Raw genomic sequence first — 24,813 nt, forward strand, 5'->3', positions numbered from 1 at the left:
GCATTTTGAGGAGTAATCTGGAGGGGGCAAAAATGACTTTGGTCCACTTCTGTTTTTCTGTTCCCATCTGGAAGCCACGGGCACTGGTAATGTTCCAAGAAGCAATTTGTAGCAGCCTGATGGCTTCCCAAAGGGACTATTTTGGCAGCCAGGGATTTTCAGAGGATGGTGGTGCCGCAGGGTATGTTTTTTGTCTTTTTTTTTAAACTGCTCTTTTTCTGAAAAATTTCAATTGCGTCCACACTGCTTCATGTTCTTTCGAAAGAAAATCAAAAGAACAGAGGTTTTTCGACATTGGTAACACTCTTTCTACGAGGAAGAAGCCTTTTTTGGAAAGAGCTCTTTCTGAAAAAGGCATGTGTGGATAGGGAAGAGGGAGTTCTTTCGCAATAAGAGGAAAGAGGAAAAAGCACAGGTGCCCTAGTGATCGTTCCGCCCATAGTAATCACAGCTTACATGCAAGATAGCATCCATTCAGTCTGGACGCTATCTTGAAAAAGCAGTTCGCTTTTTTTGATGTGCTTTGGCAGTGTGGATGCTCTTTTGGAAGAAGTTTTTTTCAGAAGATATCTTCTGGAAAAGCTTCTTCAGAGAGAAGCTTGCAGTCTAGACATAGCCATAGTTGTGCCTTCTTTCCCGTTGCCAGTCCCATGTGCTTGTGGCATGGAGAGATGGATTATTACAGGAGCTACTACAGGTTGAATCTCTCTGATCTGGCAACATGTGGTCTTGAGGGTGATTTTAGTTAGCCAGATGTCTGCTTTTCATGGGTGTAGCCAAGCTTCTGTGGTCATGTAAAGTTTGTTCACAACCACCAGTCCTGATTCTCAGTGTTCTGTGCTGTTGTTGAGCTCTAATTTACCCCTAAGTGTTGGGAAGCGTACTTATTTCCTTATGCCAATACAGTAAAATTGTTTGTTATAAAGAGAGGTGATAAGCCTTGGTTAGGCATACACGTACATTTAGCCATACAGTCATATATTATTAAGCAGCATTGCATGCATTGTTCAGTTTATTCGCCTTACGAAATAAAAATAAAGAGACTCACTTGGTCCTGTGGCTTGGCAAATTCTCTGGTTCAGCATCCATCAGGGTGTTGGACTAGAGAGGTTCAATCTGTTAAATAGCTGTGCATTAAACTTCCTCAAGACAAGGAGAATCTTCCACTAGTTTTAAGTCAGCTTTACATTCAGGAATGCAGGACAACCTGTGAGACACACACACACACAGTTCAGCTGAACCAGTTTTATATCTCCTATTGTTCCTCCACCAACATGGTCTAAAGAAGGGTACTTATAAGTAACGAGGAATAAAGTGCTGGGCAATATTTCCAAAACTGCAAGCATGTTTTATATTCCATGGTTACATTTTTTTCACTATGTACATTTTTCTGAAAAGCTGGAGAACAAATAAATATTTTACCTTATGCCTGTTTGGGATTAAATCAAATTATTTCTGGATGTAATTCCACTGAGTCCAATGGAGTTGAAAGACAGATGAATTTTCTACTATATATTAAGGCCTGAAAGACCCATAATTATTAGAATTCTGGTTTATATGGATAATGTAAAATTTCTATGCACTCATTTCTAAAGTAACTATAAGCAAACAAAGACTCCTACAGTAAGCCATAACTTGTTGGTGCTGCATCCCACACGTGAATGGAGAAAATACTAGGGCCTATATTTTTGAAATCTTCCACTTATGCTTTAGGTCACAGTGGCAAAAGTGAACTGTGAAAATGAGTTGAAGCTGTGACTCCTCAGCAGTCGTAAAAATCAGGGCCCCACTGTCTGAAGTTGAGAACCCTAAATTTGCCAACCTTTGAAAATGTAGGCTACAGTGCATTGAGACTGGCAGAATAGGCCTCATAATGATAGTGCTTTGTATAGTTGTGCTGGATTGCTGTTGGATTTCCTTTCCTGTGATGCCCAAGCTAAAGAAGTGCTATTAATGTATCTCCAAAAACCTGGGGTAGATGATAAAGAGATGCTTATGTTCCATTATGTCAGGGATGGTCAATGATATTTGAAGGGGGGCCTCAGGAGGAAGCGTTTTTAAATTGCAGTAGTTGAAATGGCTCATGCCTCCCCTGAGCTCCCAGGCATCACGTTAGTGGGGGGAGGGGGAGCGGGCAGGCACGATCAGCAAGCCCTTTCAGATGCTGCTATTTAAAGGGTTCACTGCTCCTGGCTTCACTGCCAGCACACTTCTGTGAGCTGGGAAGCTAGAGCCCTTTTAACTGCTCCTATGGAAAAGGTTCACGCTTTCCCCATGACTGCCATTGCCTGACAACTGTCGGAAAGGCACGAGCCCTTTAAATAGAAACAGTTGAAAGGGCTTGCAGCTCCTGCACCTCTAGTGCAATGCCTGGGAGCTAGGACATGCACTTGCAATGCCTGGGAGCTAGGAAGGCTCTCGTGCCTTCTCTGCAGCTGTCAGTCAATGGCAGTCACATGGAAGGCATGAGCCCTCTAAATAGAAGCAGTTGAAATGGCTCACCATGTCCCAGGCTTCCTGGGGTTAAAGGCTGGGGCCAGGAAATGCTGTGTGGGCTGGATCAAAGAGCTAGGAAGGCTGGATCTGGCCTACTGACAGACTTTGGCCCACCCCTACCTTCTGATAAGTGCTATTGACTAACCAAATGCCTGTGTAATGCTGACAGGTGGAACTGATCAAGGGACCTCTGGGGCTTAGTGCATGACTTAAAAGCCAACTGACTTTCAGCTAGGGTGGGGTAGATCCTGGGCTGCCCTGATATTTAGAAGTGATCTTGGGTGTAAAAAAGTTGGAGACCACTGCCCTGGATGAAGCTTTGCATTGCATTTCCCTCTGGAGGTTAATAGTGAAGGAAGAATAAACTTTCCTTCCTCCCGACCAATTTGAATTCTAGGATCGCTGCTCTACAGCACTGATTACAACCCACATACTGTAGGAACATCAGCATTTCTTTGTATAAGTGCCATATCTTTTCTATGGTTTATCATGGAATATACCAGCATGTCATTCTATGATGCAAAGGGGATATTGAGTCCCCTTTTGTATCGCATCAATACTGCTCTCTCCTCTCTAACGTATAATCTCAAATACAGCAGCCTGCTGACACATCTGCAGTTTTTTAGCCCTTTCACATTAGCAGGGGCAGAACTTGGCCCACAGGAAGCCTGAGACAGTATGGTATTTTAATTTGAACATGTTATATTTTCAATAACATCTGTATCTATATTGTAAAACAGAAGTGTATTCTAATAAATCTGTTATGTATTTTGCTTAATAACGTGCAGTTTTATGGAATGTATTGCATCAGCTTAATGTAAAGAGCATACACTATTTTTCTAAGCAGATCTTTTTTCAAGTGAGAAATCAAGCTGACATTTAATGGTGATTACAAATGCCAACTTAGAGTAACTAATATTTATATAAAGTATCAAACCTAGGGTAACTGCTAACATTTACTTTAAAACTCATAAATAGATTAGAAGTTATTGACATACTTTGCAACAGAAATTCTGGTAGCTGAATGTTCCTGATGGACATAAATTGGATTCCCTTTACATAAGCTGCAATTATTCAAATAAAAGAGTAAGATTCCTTTTAGAAACACAGTACTGTTGTAAAGCTCCATACTAAAGAAAATGTTGTGGCCCTGTGCATCTTCACAGGTTTCTCGTTGTTAATTAGGGACTACATACAGAACTATTTGGTACCTGAAATTTGTCAGATTATAGTATTCATGAAAACAGGTGCAAGTAGTAAAAAGGTCACATACATACATGCAGAAAATATGCCACATTTTTCTGTCAAGTTACAAAATTAGAATAGATATTTAAATGTAATTTTTAAGATGAAGATCTACATGGTTTTACTTGCTTATTAAAATAGCTATTACTCTTCATTACATGATTACTAACGGAGAAAAATCAGAGAAGATGCTGATATGTGTAAGTCATAAATTGTGGATGCAATTTCAGTAGGTACTAATTAGGGATGTTAATGGGTGAGGCTTACCAACTATTTAACTGAATTGGGGCTGGAGCAACCCTCTTGCCCACTGCGGGCAGGTGGCTGCTCCAGTGTTGTGATTTGCACTGCCAGCAGGGGGCGCTTTAGCCTGGCTGGAGAAGCCCTCATTTGTGGTGGGGGGGAAGGAACATTCCAGCCTAGCTGCAGTGATACCCCCCCCTGCATATCCCCATTTAATCAGTTAAATGGTTGAACATTAAGTTTAACCAGTTAACTAATTAAATGGGATTTTACATCCCTACACCTAATAAAATATGAGGTAATAGCAGAATATCATGTTATGCCTCTCTGCTGGATAGAATCAGGCCTGTTTACTTATTGACAATTGTCACCTTCTAGTATGTGAATACAGAGGGGAAAAGCCCTAATAGCACTGGCTGTTAATGAAATTATTCCTCAGCTTAGATGGCACATGATTATGGGGGTGTTCAAGTTCTTAGATTCTCTTTCCAATGTTGGCAACTGTGTAATCTAACAGGCAACCTAGTTGCCTTTCAACGTTTATTGCCTGCTAATTCATAGAAATTACGGTAGTTACCAAAAGTATGGTTTTATTATCTTCATAGACCAGTTGGTCTAGGGTTACAAAATTACAAACACTTGAAGACAATGATTTTTATTTGAGTGAGGATAGAGCAAAGTATTGAAACATACTAACTAGGGTTGCAGAATATTTTTGTTAGCAACTGTAGGCAACACTGTTTCTTTTTAATCTGTAGGGAGCAAATGCTCCAGCCTGCTATAAAGCATACTGTACTGCTGAAACTGCTATCTTATGGATAAGAGATAAAGCCAAAGCTCTAACATCTATTATCTTATGGCATGTCTCATAAGAGGTGGGTAAGTAGCCCAATTTTCTTGGACAAATTCCAGTTTCAGTAAGTACATTGTTGCATTAAATTCCATCTGTAGCTTCAGTTATAACCAATCCTCCATTTCCTGGCCAAATTTTTATATTTTACGTAGCTAAATTACAGTCACTTCTTGTAATTAGTGATCCCTATGTATAGAGTGTAAATTAGTTTGTGAAGTACTTACGATTCTTAATCTGGATTTAAGGTGCTTTTAAACAGTAAATCCTTATTATTGAAACCATCTGACTCATGTCCGGCAGTCTGTTTTAGCATTGTGTTCTTCGGTAATGTGGACCTGGATGTCAGCAAATTTCATGCATCTGAGAAAAGGAAACTACCGTCTTTTGTTCTAACCACTTTTTTACTCTTTGTTGCTGCTTGATATTCCTTTGAGTAGCAAGGAAATTGGTGATTGCTTGCTGTGCTTTTATTAGCTTCCTGTAGAACTGTAACAATTCCTCACTGGCTGCTTTGCCTGATAAGACTACATAAATGCTACTGGCTGCTGAGCATGACTGTCAGACTTCTTTTGAAAAGGAGATGATAGCAGCACATTTCTCCAATGAGTTACCATGTATTGGTGTGTGTCAAATAAGCTATTGATTTTAAAATTGCGTTTCTCACTGATAAACAATTTGAAGCTTTAGATCCCATATCTCACTAGCCACCTTCTTTCTCTGTGTGCATAGTCAGAGCTTTAAATCTGCTGAGGCATATTTCTTGTTAGTTTTAGAGTTTACCTGCAAGCCTTGTGGAGAGACTGTAGTTATAATTCCCGGTAGCTCTGGAATGCCCAGTAGCACTCAAAGTGGGTTTGGTCAGTCTGAGTTGAAAAATTTATGAAGAAGGCCTTACTTTGGATTTACTTTCATTTAGATTCCAGTTCAACATTTGTCTGAGATTTTAAAGGAGTTTTAAGGTCAAATGGTATATTTATGCTTAGTGGAGAGCACTTATTTTGGTGCTATGTTTGAATAACACTATAAATTGGTCAATGGTAAGAACAATAAAAGGAAAAGTTTGCTTGTCCAAATATGTACAGCAAATATTTGCTTTGCTGACAAATGGTGGAAGCTTTTCCTCCTCCTCATGATGTGATTCTCACTTCTGCATCTTCCAGAGTGCCACTTGTTCTTGTATGTGTCTGTCTCCTAGGCTGTAAGACACTTCAAACAAGAACTGATTCTGTTTTATGTACTAATAGAAGATTTATCTGGCATTGCTTGGATCCTTAACTCTCTCTCTTTTTTTGGGGGGGGAGAATAAAATGAAAACGTATATGCTTCATTTGAATATTTGCTCGGGGTGGGGATGAAGGGTTCAGTATGTAGGCTGCCCCAGGGAGAGCGGACTACATCAGCTCTCTCTCAGGCAGCAGTTTGGGTTCAAGTAAGAAGCACCTCTCCATGGCTGCTGCAGCTAGGGCTGGCACAGATGGGGGAAGGGTGCATGTCCCCCAGCTGCAGCTGATTTAGCTTGCTCTGCCCCCTGCTCTCCCCAGCTAGAGTGAGGAATGCAGCAAACTGTGCATTTCCCCTGGTTCCCTGACAAAGGGAAACAGCCAGTAGAGTTCCCATATGAATCAGGTGGAGGATGCTTTAGTCCCCTTCCTCTCCCCCAGTTCTCCCTAAAGGGTACCAGGAGAGTGAGAGGTTCTGAAGGGGGGAGAGATCCCTGTCCAGCCTTTTTCACCTGCCTGGTGAGTCTATGATTTTTTTGCTTGGTTTTATGAGAAGCAATCCCATTCTGTGCACATCCAATTTTCCTGGCACAACCAGACCCCTACCTTGCATTGTTATGTTAAGTGGAAGCTATACGCTGACTTTGGTAGTCCTAACTCTTACCATTTAGGAGGAGTGATTGAATTAACACTGCCAAACTCTATAAAGAAGCATTTTAAGTGTAAAAACCCTCCCCCTTTTCCTCCCTGAGTTACTTGGGAGCAGGTCATACTCACATGTGCGCATGGGCACCAGATGTTTTTAACCTAAAAAGAGATCCTAAGTACCCCAGTGGTGATGTTTGGTTGGGGATTTGCTATCCACTTCCCTCGGTGCCTCCACCTGGCTGGCCCTGTGCTCACTTATGGTGTGCCTTGGGAGCCTAGAGGAATAAAATTAGTCCAGTAATAACCTGGAACTAACTCCAAGACAAGAGTTATAAATAAGATATATCTAATTAAATAAATTCGAATTAACCCACCTTTATTTAACAGTTTAATGAACCTGGGTTTAACAGATTTAAAAGTGAACAAAATCAGTTAAAGTACAAAGAAAGAAAGGAAACTTATCCATCTGGCATATACACTACCACCATTTATCCCACCCCAGTGTGCGCACTCCTTTGGATTCAGAGTCCCAGATGCTTTCATGGGTGCCCTTGAAGGTCTCCAGCTGGAGTGGAGACAGCACTGGGCAGGTTCTGTGTGTGTTAGTCCAAGCTGAGCAGTCAGCTGCAAAATCCCTCTGCCACTGGAGCAGGTCCTACCAAATGTCAGCAGCTCTGGTTCCCTGGGCAGATCACTCTGGCTGTCATTGCACCCAGAGTCAGTTGGTCTTTTTGCTCCATCCCAGGCAGCACTTTTGCAAACAGGCCAGTTACTCACAGCCACTTCCTGAGTAGGCTTATGTAACCTCTTCCCAGCCATAGGCACAGCCAGGATCTCTCCCCTTCAGGGACAATCAAAAGCATCCCCCAAAGTAGCCTGCTAGATCCAAGCCCTAACAGTAACAGGCTCTAGCTGCAACACAACAGCTCCTGGCCTGGAAAAGGCTCCACACCAGTGGCCTGGCTCCTCTCTCCAAAAATGGAGCCTCGTCTAACTCTGTCTGCATAGCCTGAAGAGACACCGTTCCCCCTTTTTCGTCAAGGGCTCATGGGAGTTGTAGTCTCTAGGGCTAGATGGCAGCACAAAGGATCCTCCCAGTAAAAAAAGTCAGAGGCCCCTTTAATAAGGGGACTACATAAGAATTAGAGAAAAATATCTATAATCAAAAACATTGTTAGGCAAATTATTGATTGCATTTTATTACTTAACATAAGTAAATGGAAGGAAAAACACACTTTTTTGTGGTGTTGTCTTGGGCTTTATTTTCTCCATTGCAGAATCAGGTCTTAGTTTTTTACTGCTTTGCATGTTGTGTCATTTATAGCTATACAAGTGTGTGCAAAATACCATAATTTGATTCTGACACTTTGATTCTTTGTTGATGCTGACATAAGTTGTAAGTAGTGTTGAATCAGACCCTAAATAACAGACTTTTCCATCTTAGTGTTTCTTATGGTTAGTTTACAATTCCTGAAAGACATCTTGAGTTCGCTCATCCGGGATACTTATTCTTAGAGAAGAAGAAATCTTTGAAGTAAACTTTCATTTCCATATAATGCAGTTTAGCACAGCAACATCTATTACTAATAATGGGAGGTAAGAGTCTAATCCAGTGGTCCCCAACCATTTGAAGCTGCTGGGCGCCACGGGCCATGGCCATTTGCCTGATGGGCGCTAGAGAGTGAGGACACTTGTGCACCCGGGGGCGGGGCCGTGCATATGCCACACCCCCATGAGCCACGTGGCCATGAGCGGGGGGCCTGCCCATTTGCAGTAAGCCTGGGGCCAGCGTCCTCCAGAGCCGCGTGCCCACAGCCAGCACTCTCCCCATAGCTGCGGGGAGTGGGAAGGCCAATTTTCCACGCTCTTGGGGCTAGCACTCCCCACAGCCAGGGGCCGGGGTGGCCAATTCGTCGCACTCCCGGGGCCGGCGCTCCCCATAGCTGCGTGCTCGGGGCCAGTGGCCCCCATAGCCGTGCACCCGGGGGCAGGGTGGCCAATTCACTGTGTGCCTGGGGACCAGAGTGCCCAATTCGCCGCGCGCCTGGGGCTGACGCTCTCCATGTGCTCAGGGCTGGCTCCGGCACCACGCATACGCCATACGCCCTGAGCACTAGGCGGGTGCAAACAAATGCCCCCGCGGGCACTATGGCGCCTGCAGGCACTGTGTTGGGGACCACTGGTCTAATCCAATTAGCATGAAACTGAAATACTTGTGTGTCTATCAGATTCAATCATGTAAGCACAGATGTGTGGTATAAACACCTTTTTTTTCCCCTCAGTGGAAGCTACCAATATCATGTGCACCTTCCTATCACTTAGCGGTGGTTGTGGGGTTTTTTCCTGCTCTTTTTCCTGCTCTTTTATGAGGTTCCATTTATTGTAAACCTGCCAAATTCTACACACAAACATTTACTACTGTATGAATAATTTCAGCACGTTGGACAGCAATCAAGGTTTATCACAGTCAGCCTCCGCTTCCTTTACTCCTAATTTATTCTTATCTATACAATTTGAAAAATGGTATTTGAAAAATGTTAGCACATTTCATACTTGTATTTAGCATTTCAAGTATTTTTGCTGTTTTTGTTAAAAGCTAAATATTTAGTGTTTTCGCCTCATATTTCACAGTTACTGTTTTCCATGGGAAACAAAAGAGCTTGATGATCAGTGAGGAATGAGGAGGGAGAAAAAGGGAAGAGAGAAAAAGGACCATATTTTAGTGATGATAGCAATGTTTTGCCAGAGATTACAAACTGGCAGAAACCTCCATTTTTAAATTAACAAAGTGGAAAATTGTTATTTTGGTGTTTTTTTCTGAAAATGTTTCCCCTGTAAAAATGGGAATATTCTGCTTTGAAGTGATTGGGTCATTTTTTCTGATGAGGGTCAAGTTTTTCTTGCTAAATTTGTGTACATACTCATTTTGTGCACAAACATGCTTGTGCTCACACAAATAAGCCATTGTGGGCCTCAGTTTCTGTTTGCATTCAGAAAAGTATTGCATGTAGTGGTCACATGTAACATTGGAACCAGAATTTTTTTTACTTCTCATTTAAAGAATAGAGAATATCTCTTAAATCATTAGAGATTTTTAAAATGTAATAAATGTTTGAGGGAGTGTACTATACTTGGGCATTGAAAATGTATAACAGAGTATGGGAACATCTGCCCACTCGATCTTCTGGAGTTCGATTTAGCAGGTGTAGTATAGACCCACTAGAGGTAGATGGGACTTAAAGTGTGCTCCTGTCAGTGCCAGTACTACTACTCCTTGCAAGGAGCAAGGAAAGCTAATGACAGCATTTGCTCCCACTATGTGGATGGGCATTTAAGGTATGTTGATTCCAGCTATGTAATTTACATAGCTGGAGTTGCATCTTACTTTGATCTTCCCATGTAGTGTAGACCAGTCATAATTGTTAAGACTTGAAAATCTATTGTAGATGCTCATTGAACAGTACTGCAAACTGGTGGACATCCACCTAAATAAATATTATGCTGGCCCCTGGATGTTGCCGGATTAGAGAAGTTGAACCTGTAATGTAATCTGAAAACAAAAATTCTGCTAAATGCTTCAGTTTCTCCAAGTTCAGATAATCAGATGTATAATATTTAAACTAAAATTGATAATTCTATACAAGTTTTTCATATATTTTAACATTGTAGGAGTGAATATTTTTTTTAAGAATTGGTGATATAGTATTCTGGGATTACAGAAGACATCATCAAAGCATTACAATGCAGCTCAAATTCCCACAATTAGTTTCCTTATTCTCAGAGTTGTGTTGACCTGAAAACAAACTTTAGATTTATAGTGACAAAGTAGTAGGATTATGGAGCTCTAGCACTTTTACTCATTAAAAACAAAACTGAAAAACAGGGTTCCTTACAATGAAAGGTTGTTGGATTGTACAGCATTGCTTTTGAGAATTACAGTTGCAGTGCTACTGTCAACTTGCACAATTTTACCTAGAGTTGATACATTTTATGCTTTTCTTAAACCTTGGTTTCTGGAGTCAATTGATCACACACAAATCTCAGCTTACATTATTTTACTTAAATAAGTAACTTTCTAGCCCTTCTGCTTATGAAGAAAAAAACTGAAAACATGAACCCACACATGTGTTGTAGAAATTTGTGAACAGTGAGATTCTCAATTAGGCTGATAAGAGTTAGCCTCATGAGTTCAGACCATAAGCATTAAAAGATTGGGCCAGAATTGCCAAGTGAGGGTGGAACACTCAAATTTTTGTCCACAAATACAGCAGAAATTGAGGGGACCAAGTAAGTTAATAAGATAAATGGTGGTTTACCTTTCATTCATTAAGGTCCTATATCAGCCCCCCCCCCCCCCACTCCCTCCAGCTGAGTGACACTCTATTAGGGTTTCCCTAGAAGTTATCAGTGCTACTGTTTAACAATCAGATTTTTAAAAGCAGAGTTCTATGCACATATAAATGGTGCGTGTCCTGTTATATACATGTCACACATCAGATGCTGCCTGGGCACAAATATGTGGATTTGAAAATCTGATTTATAGATTTTGAGACTGTCAAAGCTTGGAATGGGGGCTGTCATTACTATGTATGTATACAATGCCTAGTATAATGGGCCCCTGACTAGTTGGTCTTTCATCTGTCTCAGGATGATGTCTAGTGGAGAAAAAGTAATTTGTGATTTATAGGTTTTTCCACATTTGTGAGAAGGTGGTGACTTGCACAGGGCACAGCTGCTGGCTTTTCTCAGCTTCTTGAGCATGGCAATTTTTTCAAAACTGATTGAGGCTTGATGTATGATATGTCTTATATCTTTTTCCAGCTAACTACTCTTTTACCAGACAGCTCTTCACAATTTTTGGAGGGGAGAGGGGTCAATCCTTTAAGATAGATTTTCAGGGTGTCCTTGTAGCATTTCCTCTGTCCCCCTTGGATCCTCTGACCATGACTAAGTTGAGAGAAAAGAGGACTTGTTTGAAAAGAAGAGTATCTGCCATCCTTACGCAGTGACCAGCCCAGTAAAACTGATGTTTCATAATCTTTGCCTTAGAACTGGTGATAGCTGTGGAGAGAATGCTTACTTAATGTGATATTCTTCTCATCTGATAGAGAAAATTTTCCTAAGCTTGTACTATTGTCACTGTATCACTCCAGAGATGCTTTCAGTATATATCACATGGCTTGCACCTATAAAGAAAAGTGGGGATGCACACTGTATCATAGACCATGATTCTTAGTTTCTATTCCTAGGTCTCTATGAATCAAGACACAATGGAGCAACTTTTTGAACGAAATATTGCCACAATGGATCCAATGTTCTATCTTCACATCAAGATTAGCTATCTGGGAGAAGTGGCTACCAAGGTATGGGAAATGCTCAAGGTTTTCCAGGGGATCATCACTGATGACAATTTGTGGGAGAATGGAAGTACGTTGTGCTGGAGAACCTTAGTACGTGCAATGTTGAGGAAAAGCCCCGTGCTGTGATAGGCTCTTCAAAGGAGACGTATGGTGGATTGTAAATTAGCCTCTGTGTGTGCGAGGACAGGACAGTTGTCAGCATTCTGAAAGTCAGGAATAACAGTCCTGGTGACTTGCGTTTTAGAGTGAAGAGGTTGCAGACAAAAGAGCTAGCCGTCCATGCAATGTGATAATCCCAGGTCCAGAAGAAAGGCAGACACAAATATAATATATATATATACACACACATATAGAGAGTAGCCCAATGTCTGTGACTCTGTAACACTGAAACGCTGGCTGTTGCCTCCTGCCTTGGTGCTCAGCTGACTTCTGCACTGCTCAGCCGGGCTGCCACGCGGGTGCAAGCGGCTGTTTGGGGTCCACACTGCATGGGGAGCGCGGAACCCAAATGGCTGCTTGCGCTGCTTGCTCCTGCGTGACGGCCCGGCTGAGCGGCGCAGAAGTCAGCCGAGTACCACAGCGGGAGGTGAAGGGGGTGGGGAGGTGACGTGCATGGCCAGGGGGTGGGACCTGGACGAACGTGTGTCTCTTACGTCAGGAAAGGGCACCTGATTCAAAAGGAGGAAAGCGGAGCAGACACAGAGGAAAGCAGAGGACAGCAGAGACAGAGAGAGAGACAGACATAGCGGGAGGAGGAGAAGAGAAAGAGAGAGAGAGTCAGAGAGAGAGGTAGGAGGTGGAGGAGAGCTGAGGGGGGGAATGGAGGCAGGAGGAGGAGGGGGCGGGGAGAGAGAGAGACACCGACACCCCAGAGGCTTAGGAGAGAAGACAGACGTGGAGGAGAGCCCGTCATAAGATGAGATTTTCGGGTCTAAGTGGCTAGTGAATCAAGATTATGGCAAGATAAATGGGGAAAAAAAGGTTTGGGGCAATGACCTAGTCCTACTTAACACCAATATCAATGGTGAATGGTTCCATCTCCAGCTCATTACAGAGGACAATGGCAGTTATCTTGTCATGAAGTAACCTGAGAATGTGAATGAACATCAGCCATGGACATCTGAACTGAGAGCTCCTCCATAATGCTTGACATTAATGGAATCAAAGGCCTTAAGTAGGTTAATAAATGTCACGAACCATGTCTGGTTGAACCACAAATCTGAAGTCTCAGCTGCCACCACTGAGTCCATTTCTTGGTATCCAGGAGTAGAACCCCTTGCTGATCCTCGCTCTTCAGAAGTTTGGTGAGCTGTTAATCAGATTAGAAATACTAAATATTGGGCCCAAGTGGCATCCTTGGGGAGTTTTTCAAAAGTGGTGGAATAGCACTCCCGTGAAAATGTTATCGAATTCTTAGAATTAATGAGGTAATTTCACCCAATCTAAAGAATGCTGGTGTCTGTGTGCTGCTCGGTCAGCCTGTTGGACATGCAAGTTTCATTTCAATATTAGTTCCTATAAGTGTCAAAGGAAAGATGTCTACAGTGTTGTTTTGACTGGCACTGTAAAGGAAGCATTTTTGGAGGGTGGATTTTGTCCGTTGTTTATTGTAATAAAAAGTCTATGAGAATGTGAGGCTCATCTCTGAAACTAGATTCAGTTCAGATTTTCTTGTAAGCATGGACTTACACTCTGAAAACAGTTAAAAATAAACATAACAATGTCAAACATAGCTGATAAAATTCTTTGGAACAGGAAAGAATGCAGCTCATTAAGTGCTTAAAATATACTTTCATTTTTACATCATTTGCTGAGCAGATGGGAAATTGTTCGTAAGCATTTCTAAATGTCATTTCATTAGATTTCAATCATTTTGATTATGTATTTTTAATGATTGCATAGAATCTGTACCTACTTCCCATTATTATTTTTATGTAGAACTTCAAAATATTATCGAAAGTCTATAGGTTGTATTTCTAAGTTTTACGTGAATCAAAGTGTTAAACACAAGACTTGCCAGTGTGTTTCCTTCTAGATTCTTGGGCATGTTGGGTGTGTGTGTGTGTGTGTGTTGTGGTTTTTGTTTTTTGGTTTTTTTTTTTTTTTTTTTACATTTGGTATTAAAATATAGACATCCAAGTGCAAAACTCCATTTTGTGATTGTCAGAGATGTTCCCCACTCTGGCACTCTGAGTGCAGAAGGTGGAGGCTTGCAAAGACCTTAAATACCTTGCCTTTATAGGCCCTGATTACAAAAACAAAACTCCCCAGAGCCAGAGAGTTACTGACTTTGGGGAGTAGCTGCCACTATCAAGTGATTTACCCTAAAAAAAGGGGGGGGGGAAACGCTTGAATGCCTGCTTCCCCCCCCCCCCCCGTTCCCCTCAGGGCACCTCAAGCTTGAAAAACAAGAGAAGAGAAAAACAAACTGAAGTCTCAGGTAGCTGGCCACTCGTCTCAGGCAGGCACGCACACACACCCACTCTCACCCCTGTTTCTTTCCAGGACACAAGAATCAAATCACCTTAAAGTGATTTTTTTATTAGCAAAACAAAAGATAAACTTGATAAAGCATACTTGATTGATAGGTGTTACAGAGCAACTAAGTAAAACAAATTAAAACCCAGAAATTCTCTGGGAACAACTCTTAGATAGTGAATGAGGGAGGGGAGGCATAGATTCACCAGAGCAGTTCAAACCAAACCGCACAAATAAAGAAAAATATTCTGATCGCGACTAGATACACTTTTTCCTCTATTCACAATACATGCTGATCTGTACTTCCAGGTCAAGTTTACTCCCGTGTCCAATATTTCTTATAGGCATGATAATTCTGGTCCCAGTATCTGCTCTCTCTAGCTCTTAGAAAATCCCCAAGAGAAAAGCATCTGAAGGCATATATTTATAGTTTAAATTTCAGCATTATATCCCATTGGTTCTTTGGCTCCCTGCCAACAACACCTTTCGCTATCTGAGTTTAACCCTTTAGGAGGCCAGTACTCCTCCTATCCATCACAGAGATGGACTATTGGATGAGGGTATTCTTATGCAACAACCTCTTGTGAAATGATCCTTTGAACAAAACAATGTGTGACTCAATATTTTTTCATTCAGGTTTAAGGAGGACTATTGAGATTTTACACAATTGTAGTGTAAGAGTGATTTGTGTATCAATGTTTTTAGTCCTACTCTGTCATACTTTTCTTGCTTTTGAATAACTTTCTGATTTTATGATGGGTAGAGGGGGAGGTGAGGACGGATAGTGTTGACTTGTAACCTGCTCTTCAACCCAGCATTGACTTTAGAGGTCATGAGAAGGTGGGATGGATTTTATGCATCCTCACTTGTAGCTAAGTCCTGGCCTGAGATAAATACATGGACAGAGCCCCCATTTTCTGAAAGATAAAGTTTAGGAAGAATAAACATCTAAAGACAGAATTCGTGGTCTAGCTAAAAGGGAGGACTCAGGGAACTATTAACTATAAACAAGATAACAATTAACAAGATAAAGTACGAACACAGACTGTAGAGAGATGGTTAAAAGGTCAAGCCTGGACAGTGTACGGACAGAACATTGCTTTTTCCAAACCAAGATAATCCAAAAATGTCTTGTTCAATGTATAGTAAATGTAGTAAGATATTTAATGTGTATAAAGGGAGAGGGTTTCTTTGTAACTTTGGAGCTGGGATGTACCCTGCATCTACTTCCATGGCATTTGAGCCTAATCAACTCAGTGAATCATTGCCATATACGAAATAAAGATATCTGAGTGAGTGACACAGTCTGGAATCAAACTGAATTCTTAGGAAGTCGAGTGGAAAAAGGTCCAAAGGGAATCCTATCATTAGGAAATCCATGGGAACTAGAATATGGTTGCATGACCCAGATATACAGAGTTTGAAGAGAGATTAGTTATGCGCATTTGAGATCTTTTATTACTTGTGGTAGGCAGGAGGAAGCAAGTCATGAACACATTTATGGATTGGTGGCTTGTTTTGTCATTTTCAACTGATCCCATCATTTCTGGTTCATTATCAGTAACCAAAAATCTACTTTCAGCCCACACAGACTTCAGAGTTCATAAGCACTCATTTCAGTTCTCTCACTCCACATGCTTTCTTACCAATACAGAGATTCCAAGCCATACAGGATCGGCATAGTTTCTTCAAGTCCGACAGTGACAGTATTTTCCTGTTTATAACTGATGGGACACATGGCCGCCACGAATTATGTAGTGCATCATGCTCGCCTATATCATCACTGCCTTCAGCATTGGCTAGCATACATTTATATCCCATTGAAACATTGGGTTCACAAGTATGTCTCTCTTCCCCCAACCTATTAGCTTCCTTCACATGGTGCTCTACCCCACACAACTTGTTGGCAGGGGTACCTTTCCAATGCAAGCAACCATAGGTGCAGAACATGACCAACACATTGATGATTGGATGGGGAGTACATCTACATAAGAACAGCTATACTGGGTCAGACCAGTGGTCCATCCAGCCCAGTATCCTGTCTGCTGACAGTGGCCAATACCAGATGCCCCGGAGGAAGGGAACACAACAGATAATCCTCACTTGATCCCTCCCTTGTCACCCACCTCTAGAGAAACAGAGGCTAGTCACACCGTTCCTGCCCATCTTGGCAAATAGCCATTGTTGGACCTAACTTCCATGCATCTATCTAGACCAGTGTTTCCCAATTTTATTTGGCCACAGAACCCTTTTAAACTTGAAAGAGTTTTGCAGAACTCCTAATAACAGTCTTTTATATATGGAGTTGAAAAAGTAGAGCACAAATAATGAGGATAATAAACAAGGTCATGAGATCAACACTGAGTTTAATTGCAAATATTTAAAAACAAAAATCACATTTAATGTGTACCTTTTTTTAAATCATAAAATGTTGTTGTAAAATAATTTTCTCGCAGAATCCTTAATTTCACTTCACGGAACCCGGAGGTTCTGCATAACCCCATTTGGGAAACCTTGATCTAGACAGACATTTCACTCAGGGTCAATGGTCTGACCATGAAACAGCTCTACACATAAACCTTCTAGAACTTCAGGCAGTCACAAATGCCTGCAAGCACTTCTGAGCACAAACCACCAACCACACAGTCAAATACTCACCAACAACATGACAACTATGTATTACATCATTGACAAGGTAGGGCGCGGTCTTACTCCCTGTGTGCGGAAGCAGTCCATCTATGAAACTGCTCCATCAGCAACAAGATAACTTAGACTGCTTTGTATCTCCCAGACCTCAACAATACACCTTGAGCAGACACCTTGAGCAGACATTTCACAATAGATCACAAATGAGAGATTGACCAGCAAGTACTCCAACCCATGTCTGGGAAATGGGGGTTTCCTCAGAGTGATCTATTTGCCTCCCACAACATCATCAGATGCCATGCGTATTGCTCCAGAGCAGACATAGGATGTGGATCGCTCAGTGAAACCTTTTTAATCACCTGGAATGCCCAGCTACATATGCCTTTCTGCCAATCCCACTGATTCCAAGAGTACTTAAAAAAAAAAAAAAAAAAAAAAGAGGGGCTGTGCTTCAGTGATTCTCTTAGCCCCCTCCTGGTCAGGCAGACGTGGTTTCCTTATCTCTGTCGGATGCCTCTTGGACCCCCCTCCCCGTCCCTACCATGTCATCCAGATCTACTGACCCAGAATGAGGGAACCCTGCTGCACCCTCACTCTCAGACCTTACTTGTAAGCTTGGCTCCTTACAAGTTCCATGTAGCAGAAACACACTGTTCAGAGAGGGTAGAGGACATCCTGCTACGTAGTAGGTGGCTCACAACCCGCACTACTAACCTCCAGAAATGGACGAGGTTCTTGACCTGGTGCACAGAGAGGCATATTGACCCATTTTCAGCTCCACTGCATATGATTCTGGACTATAGCCTCGATTTGAAGCAGCCCAATTTATCCATAGCCTTTCTTAGACTCTATCTCACTGCTATCCATCCCTGAACTAAGAGATAGTCTATCTTTGCTCACCCTACCACCAGAGGGTTTCTCAAAGGCCTCCGTAACCTCATTCCACCACATAAACCTCCACCACTGTTATGGGACCTAGAGATGATCTTAGATAGTTTTACTCAACTTTCATTTGTGTGCCTGGTGACTTGTCCTTTGTCTCTGATGACCATGAAGGCAGTTTTTCTGCTTGCAGTAACATCTGCCCACAGAGTTACTGATTTCGTGGCTCATACAGCATCACCATCTTATACTATTTTTACCAAGGACCATGCTAGATTCTGCCCTCGCCCATTCTTTCTACCAAAGGTCTGTTCCAACTTTGATGTCAATGAACCAATTGTTCTCCTGACCTTGTATTCAAAGCCACATTCATCCACACAGGAGGCTCTATTGCATACTTTGGACATTCGCAGGGCTCTTTCTTTTTACATTTCTTTTTACATACACTACACTAGAACCTTCCAGACACATACTTCACGACACCAATTTTGATAATAGCTGAGTGATGCAAAGGGATGTGGCTCTCTTCAGAATGGCTCTCCAACATTGTTTCATGTATTATACAATGTTATGCCTTATGAAACAGGATGCTCCCTGCTCTACCGAGAGCGCATTCTACTAAAATAGTATCGACATCCACAGCCTTCCTATGAGGTATTCCCCTTCAGGATTTCTGCGGCTCTGCTACATGGTCTTCAAATCATACCTTAATGAAGAACTACACTATTTTTCCACATCTTTCTAATGATGCCACAGTAGTCGCCAGTGTGTTGTCCACTGCCAAAAAAGGTGACTCCAAAGCCTACCATCCTTATCTTACATGATTACTGCTATACAGTTGCGAATGGTGGAGCACCCATGAGGACATCACTCAACGAAGAAAAGGAAGTTACCTTGTGCAGTAATGACAGTTCGAGATGTGTGTCCCTTTGGCTGCTCCATTACCCACAATCCTTCCCTCTTTGGTGGTTTCTTGCCTCCCTTTTTGAGATACTCTGGTGTACATGAGGAACTGAAGAGGGGAGTTGGGCTGTGCTCGCAAAGCACAAGACGTGCATGGTGCACACGGTGCCTGGCATTCATGCACGGCTCAACCAGTTACTTCTACAGAAAATTCTGTTCTGTGATGCTGGGATGACCTGACACTTACAATGAAGCACCCATGGGGTGATAACTCACCTTGTGCAGTAATGATGGTTCTTTGAGATGTACTTCCTTTTTTTTTTTTTTTCAGTTTCATGTTTTTAAACTATTAGTATCCTATGCAACGTTTAATCACATTTCAGGTTTGTGCTTCTATGGTGTAGTGTCTGAAGTCCTAGTGTTCACTTAGCATTTATCCTTGTGCTTCACTAGTGCATTCCACTTAAAAAAAACAACATTGTTTTGTCTAAGCTGTTAATTGCTTTTCATTCTTGTAGTGTGTGTGTATATACATATAAACACACATTGCAATGAATAATGCACACTAGGTAGGGCTTAATGGTCCTTTGGCTTCACTGCTTAGTGGCAAATGTATGATTCATTATAGAATTTACTCCCATGACTACTCCAGTGGTTTTTAGTTTCCTAAATGCCTAAGTCCTCAAGGAGATTAATTTAGATATAAACATAGTTCAAGGCATGTGAAGAGAGTACCCAGGGAGTCATCTCCATTACTACTGAGGATAATTGGCTTTCTGTTCTAATAAATATTTAAATGTTTTGTCCCTCCATAACAAAAAGCTATCTTAACACTGAAATAACCTTAAATTATGTTTGTTGCCTCCAGGATTGACTGCTGTTGAAACTGCACGTCTCTTTTAAAAAATTCAGTAATATTTTTGATGCTCATCAATTGGAACATTTGAAAAAAATCTAGAGACAATGTAGTGTGGAATCCCGACTAAGCCTCTTCAATTTCTGGTTTCAGTCAGCAAAATTCTGTGAAATGTACATTTTTTGCTGAATATGACAGTGTTGGAATATCTATATTGAGATGAATGTTAGATATACTTTACATATTTTTCTAGTGAACGGTAGCCATTAATTTTAATTTTGTTCCCACTACCAAGTTTGCAATGCCATTTTCTAAGTCTAAAGAAATTGCCATAATTTTTGTTGGTTTCTTACACATTTGTGTCTCACATCACATGTGTTGAATACTATATTTTAAAGATAGATTATTGAATTGTGACAGGAGTTAGGGGTTATCCTGACTAATGAACTAGCCCTCCTTGGACTTTGGGAAAATGGGAGTTCTGGATCGGAACTTTTCATCTTAGACCTATTTGTAATGTGGATTCATTTCAAATGACTCAACTTGTAGGGCTACCATTCTTGAGAAACTATTGAACTTCAGCTTGAACTTTTTGAATTGCAGTAGCTAGCCATTGTTTATAGAATTTCACATTTCCATTCTGAACAGCTTTTTTGAAGACAGTCTGTGATTCTAACTGCAGCTTCCCACCTTGAACTATGGGATGAAAAATGTTGGAAGCAATTTTCAACTGACGTTCATCTGCTCTTGTCTCTCTTGGCTGGGTGCAGCAGAAGTTTCCAGATGGTAAACTGTCTTCTGTAGGTGACTGTGCCAATTTAAGTTGGAAGTAGAAGCAGTTGTTAGCAGCCAGTGAGCTCCTTGTGGCTGCTGCTAGCTTTTAGATGGCTTTGATCCTTCTTGATTTTTTTCTCTTAAAAAGGAGCAGCTGGTTTGACAAGTTTATTCTATCTGACTGTGTGTTTGAGTTTGTCTTTACATTTTCACATGCTGAATTTGTCTGACCATTACTTTGGAATATAGTTGAAGACAGTGTGTCTGGACTTGCAGTTACTTAGCCAGTTACAAGTCTTTTCCTGATTTTACTACATAAATCATTGATATTAAGATTCCAGGTGCATAGAGTAATGTGTAGTGTGTGATGTTGGATCATTACCTTCCTTTAGGACAACATCCTCCTACATAAGTTTCAAATGTTTGAAGACTCTTTGTCCAATGCTACTGCCTTTTAGATGTAAGGATTATTTGTTTGAACAGAAGGAATTAATTCTAATGCAACATTTTAGTGCTTTAGAATATACTTGGAAGGCAAATTTGAATACAAATTGAAAGGTTATAAAATTTTGTTGTCGCTTTAAAAATTCATAGAGCTTAACCTGTTGAAGCACATATTTTTCTGAAATCTGAGAGATTGTTTAGCCCACTAGCTACATGAGTAAAAAAATCTCACTTAATTGTACTAGCAATGGAACTTTTTGCAAGGATGATAGTGTCTCACCCCAACCTAGAAGTCACACCACAAGCAGTAGTGCAATCTGTCCATGACTGCTAGTCCAGCCACCCACTGGAACAGAGTCTGTTGCCACATCAGGTTAGTGTGAGTGTACACCTACATACCTATGTCCACTCTGGAGCCTGATTCAATTTCTTTAGTTTCTAAATTTTATTTTGAGTTTGTGACTGAAATGTAAAGTCTGGATCTAATCCTCATATACGTTAGGAATTTATGGCTTACACACACACTGCATTTCAGCCACTTTCCATTTGAGCATGCACAAATACATCTAGATAGGTATATACAGTTATATTAATTTATTAATTATATCAGTGTATATAGTTTGCAATTCAATTACCAATATGTTTGAGATACAATAATTCATATATTTATTCTTAAGCACAGAAGTTGCTTTTTACTTCACAAGATACAAAATGGACATTCTCCAAATTGCTCATTACCGGAAGGCCCAATTTTGCAAACCATTACTATCCAGGGTCATTCATACACCATGAATAGTCCTATTGACCTCAGTTCTTTGGAAGCTCGAGTCACTGAGGTGAATAGGGTTACATAGTAAGCGTTATTGTTGTTCATAAGCATTATGAAGGACACTAAATACATATAAATAAAATCACTTCAAGTTGGAGTACCTTGATATTCATAGGAGTTTTTGCATGGAGCTACTGTACGATCAGGCCCATAAATTATAACCTAGTCATATTGCTTAATAGTTTCTCTCACCCCAGTTAATTATGCAGGTCCATAAAACATATTTACTGCCTCTGGTGTTCTGACAGGTGCATCATAGACTTCATATAAATAAAATAAAAAGAATGCATATTCATAGGTTCTAAAACCAGAAAGATACTGTGATTCCCCCTTATATACAATCTCTAGTGTAGCTTAATTCATTTTTTAAAAGCCCAGTTGTGCAATCATGTCATGTGACGAACACATATTGACTTAAATGATTAACGCTGTGTAGACCTGGTCTATATTTAGAATCTTAATTTAGATTTCTTGGCCTTTTAAGAAGTTGATACATAGTTGCCATTGAGATAGTGAGGCCAGGATTTTGCCCCTAGACATTTGTGTGTTTTGGAATCTGTGAATCATTATTCTTGTTTAAGTTACTGTCCTCTCCCCTACCTCAAACAAAAAAATGAGAAGGTGCATTCATTTAGCAGTACACAATCAACAATATATTTAGATTGGTGGCCTTCCAGGATTTACAGAAATAAACCTACGGATGGAACGTCCGGGATTCTCTGCTCCAGCAATATCCGTGGTCCAGCAGGATCATGAATGTTGCTGGATCAGAGAGCCCCAGCACCGGGGAGCCTAGTTGGGCAGGGCAGCAGTGCGATTGGTGATCCCTGGTTGGGCAGGGCAGCAGCAGGACCAGCGAGCCCCATTCTAGGGAAGCCCTGAGTTAGCGGGGCATCAGTAGGGCAGCCAGTGGCAAAAGCAGGACAGCCAGCATTGCCCAGAAAAAAGCAATGGTAGCTGAGACATAGGAACACAGTACCTGATTGAAGTTCATGAAGTCCTGAGTCGGGACCCAGAGCAGGGGCATGGGTCCATTGCTGAGGAAGTGGCTGGATGATTTATTGCAGGAAGGACTTGGGTCTGAGAGCACTCATGACTGTGGGTGAGGACCATTGGGGGGGTGTGATACTGCACCCCCAACATGGCCAGCAGGAGGCTCTGCTCAGGTGAATGGACTCTGTGCCCATTCATATTACTACACTGTATGTGAAAACTCATATCTGTAAACTTAACTGCTTCTGCCATTATTTTATAAAGATTGTCAGACTCTCATCTGTTTTAAAATTTAAATGCTTTCAAGAATCAAGACCCAACTCATGAATACAGTTACCACTTTCATATTATTTCAAGAAATGTAAAACATGAAATCTGACTGGCAGTTGAGATTGGCACTGCTTAAGATGAGACAACTAATGGTGTCAAGTTCAAGAATGCCAGATTACTTCAAAAAAGATTGAAGCACAGTCAAAAAATCTGCTTGTAAAAGGTGAACCATATTCTGTTGGTTTAGAAAATAACAAATCCTAATTGTTTCCTTGAATTTTTATTCAAATACATTATTTCCTTTCTGTCTCCATTTAAAGGTAGTACTCAGGTGCCAATCAACAGCTACAGGAGACAGCAGTAGCAATATAACTTTCTTAGCCCACTCTTGAACATCAGCATGAATTTACTGAAGGACGCTTTTCTCTGAGAGAAGCCAATGAGGCATAAGAGCAGGGAATATGGCAAGTTTAGCATAGATTGCACAACAGAATATTCACATTCATGTTATGGAAGAAAAATGCTGGAAATCTCTCCCTTTCCTTTGTGTTAGAAGTTGTACTCTGTGATATTTTCCCTCCCAAATCACCACCTAGCTTCTCTAAAATATAATTATACTATTTATTCCTACTTCTGTCTTGTTTGGCAAATACTATATAGACTACAGAGAATGGTTACAGTTTCTTCACTATTAACAGCTTACATTCTGTGACATGGGCTTGCATGGCAATTACAAAGTACTTTCTTAGGCAAGAGCCATGCTTTGAGGTAAGGTACCCATAATTTCTCTTCAAGGGCTAATTGTATCACGGAATGTACCACAAAGGGAAGCAGTCACAATTCCATATTACGTGCAAGTAGAGTAGGAAGGGCTGGACAGTGGCTGAAGTCTTGACTCTGCAGATGTGCGTGTGTAACTCACACACTTATTGGGTGTGGTTCCCTGTCCCACGTAGCGACACTGAGACCACTTAGAGAAAATGAGTCTGTTAGCTTTTAGCTCAACTGTAGAGGCTCATGCACTAAGCACCAGAGGTCCCAGGTTTGGTTCACATGAATTACTCAGTCACTAGCCCAGGGGAGGGCAATAGTTTTTGAAGGGTTGCGGATCTCTAGCAGAAGGGGCGGGGCCTTGGGCGGAAGGGGCAGGGCCTTTACATTGGTAAAAAGAAATGAGTGAGAATCTATGATTTGAAAATCAAAATGAAACAACAAAAAATCAGTCTCATTAGCTTTTATTCTAAATGGTTCACAGTAACATATTGTGGTGTTTTAGATGCTGCTTGTAACTATTAGAACTGGGAGCACTGGTTGTTGGGAATCTGGAAGCACAGGAAACAGAAAGGAGGGGGGAGGAGATGGGCCAGGGCTGAGTGAGAGCTACAGACGGGAGCATCAGCAGCTTTGTAAAGAGGTTTCACCTTTGTTAAATAAAGGGCTGTTGAAGTGTAAGCAGGGTCAGGGTAAGCTCTACCCTGATATCTGGTGGTGAACTGTGGCGAGTGGTGCAAAGAGACTTCAGGGGCTGATCCCAATTTGCATAGACACCACCCTTTCTAGTATGTGCTCACAGCAGCCCAAATGGTCACTTTGGCCACTATGGGATCCCCAGTCTCTCTGTTATTGAGGCAGGGGGGATAAAAATGTTGTTACCCTGATTATGTGAATCAAGG

General features: G+C 41.3%; 1 protein-coding gene across 6 annotated transcripts in view; it reads left to right on the top strand.

Moving 5' to 3' along the window:
- MARCHF1 (membrane associated ring-CH-type finger 1) overlaps nucleotides 1–24,813 on the top strand; it is a 481,117-nt gene that overhangs the window by 203,108 nt on the left and 253,196 nt on the right. Inside the window, exon 5 of one of the 6 annotated variants that reach the window (XM_089777939.1) lies at nucleotides 11,955–12,068. The exons of the other annotated variants lie outside the window; for them this stretch is intronic. The gene's annotated coding sequence lies outside the window, so the exon portion shown is untranslated. The remainder of the gene's footprint in view (nucleotides 1–11,954; nucleotides 12,069–24,813) is intronic. 6 annotated transcript variants of the gene reach the window in all.

Source organism: Pelodiscus sinensis, chromosome 4, assembly GCF_052426305.1.
Source record: "Pelodiscus sinensis isolate ZL-2025 chromosome 4, ASM5242630v1, whole genome shotgun sequence".
In the NCBI taxonomy this organism is placed as follows: Eukaryota; Metazoa; Chordata; order Testudines; family Trionychidae; genus Pelodiscus; species Pelodiscus sinensis.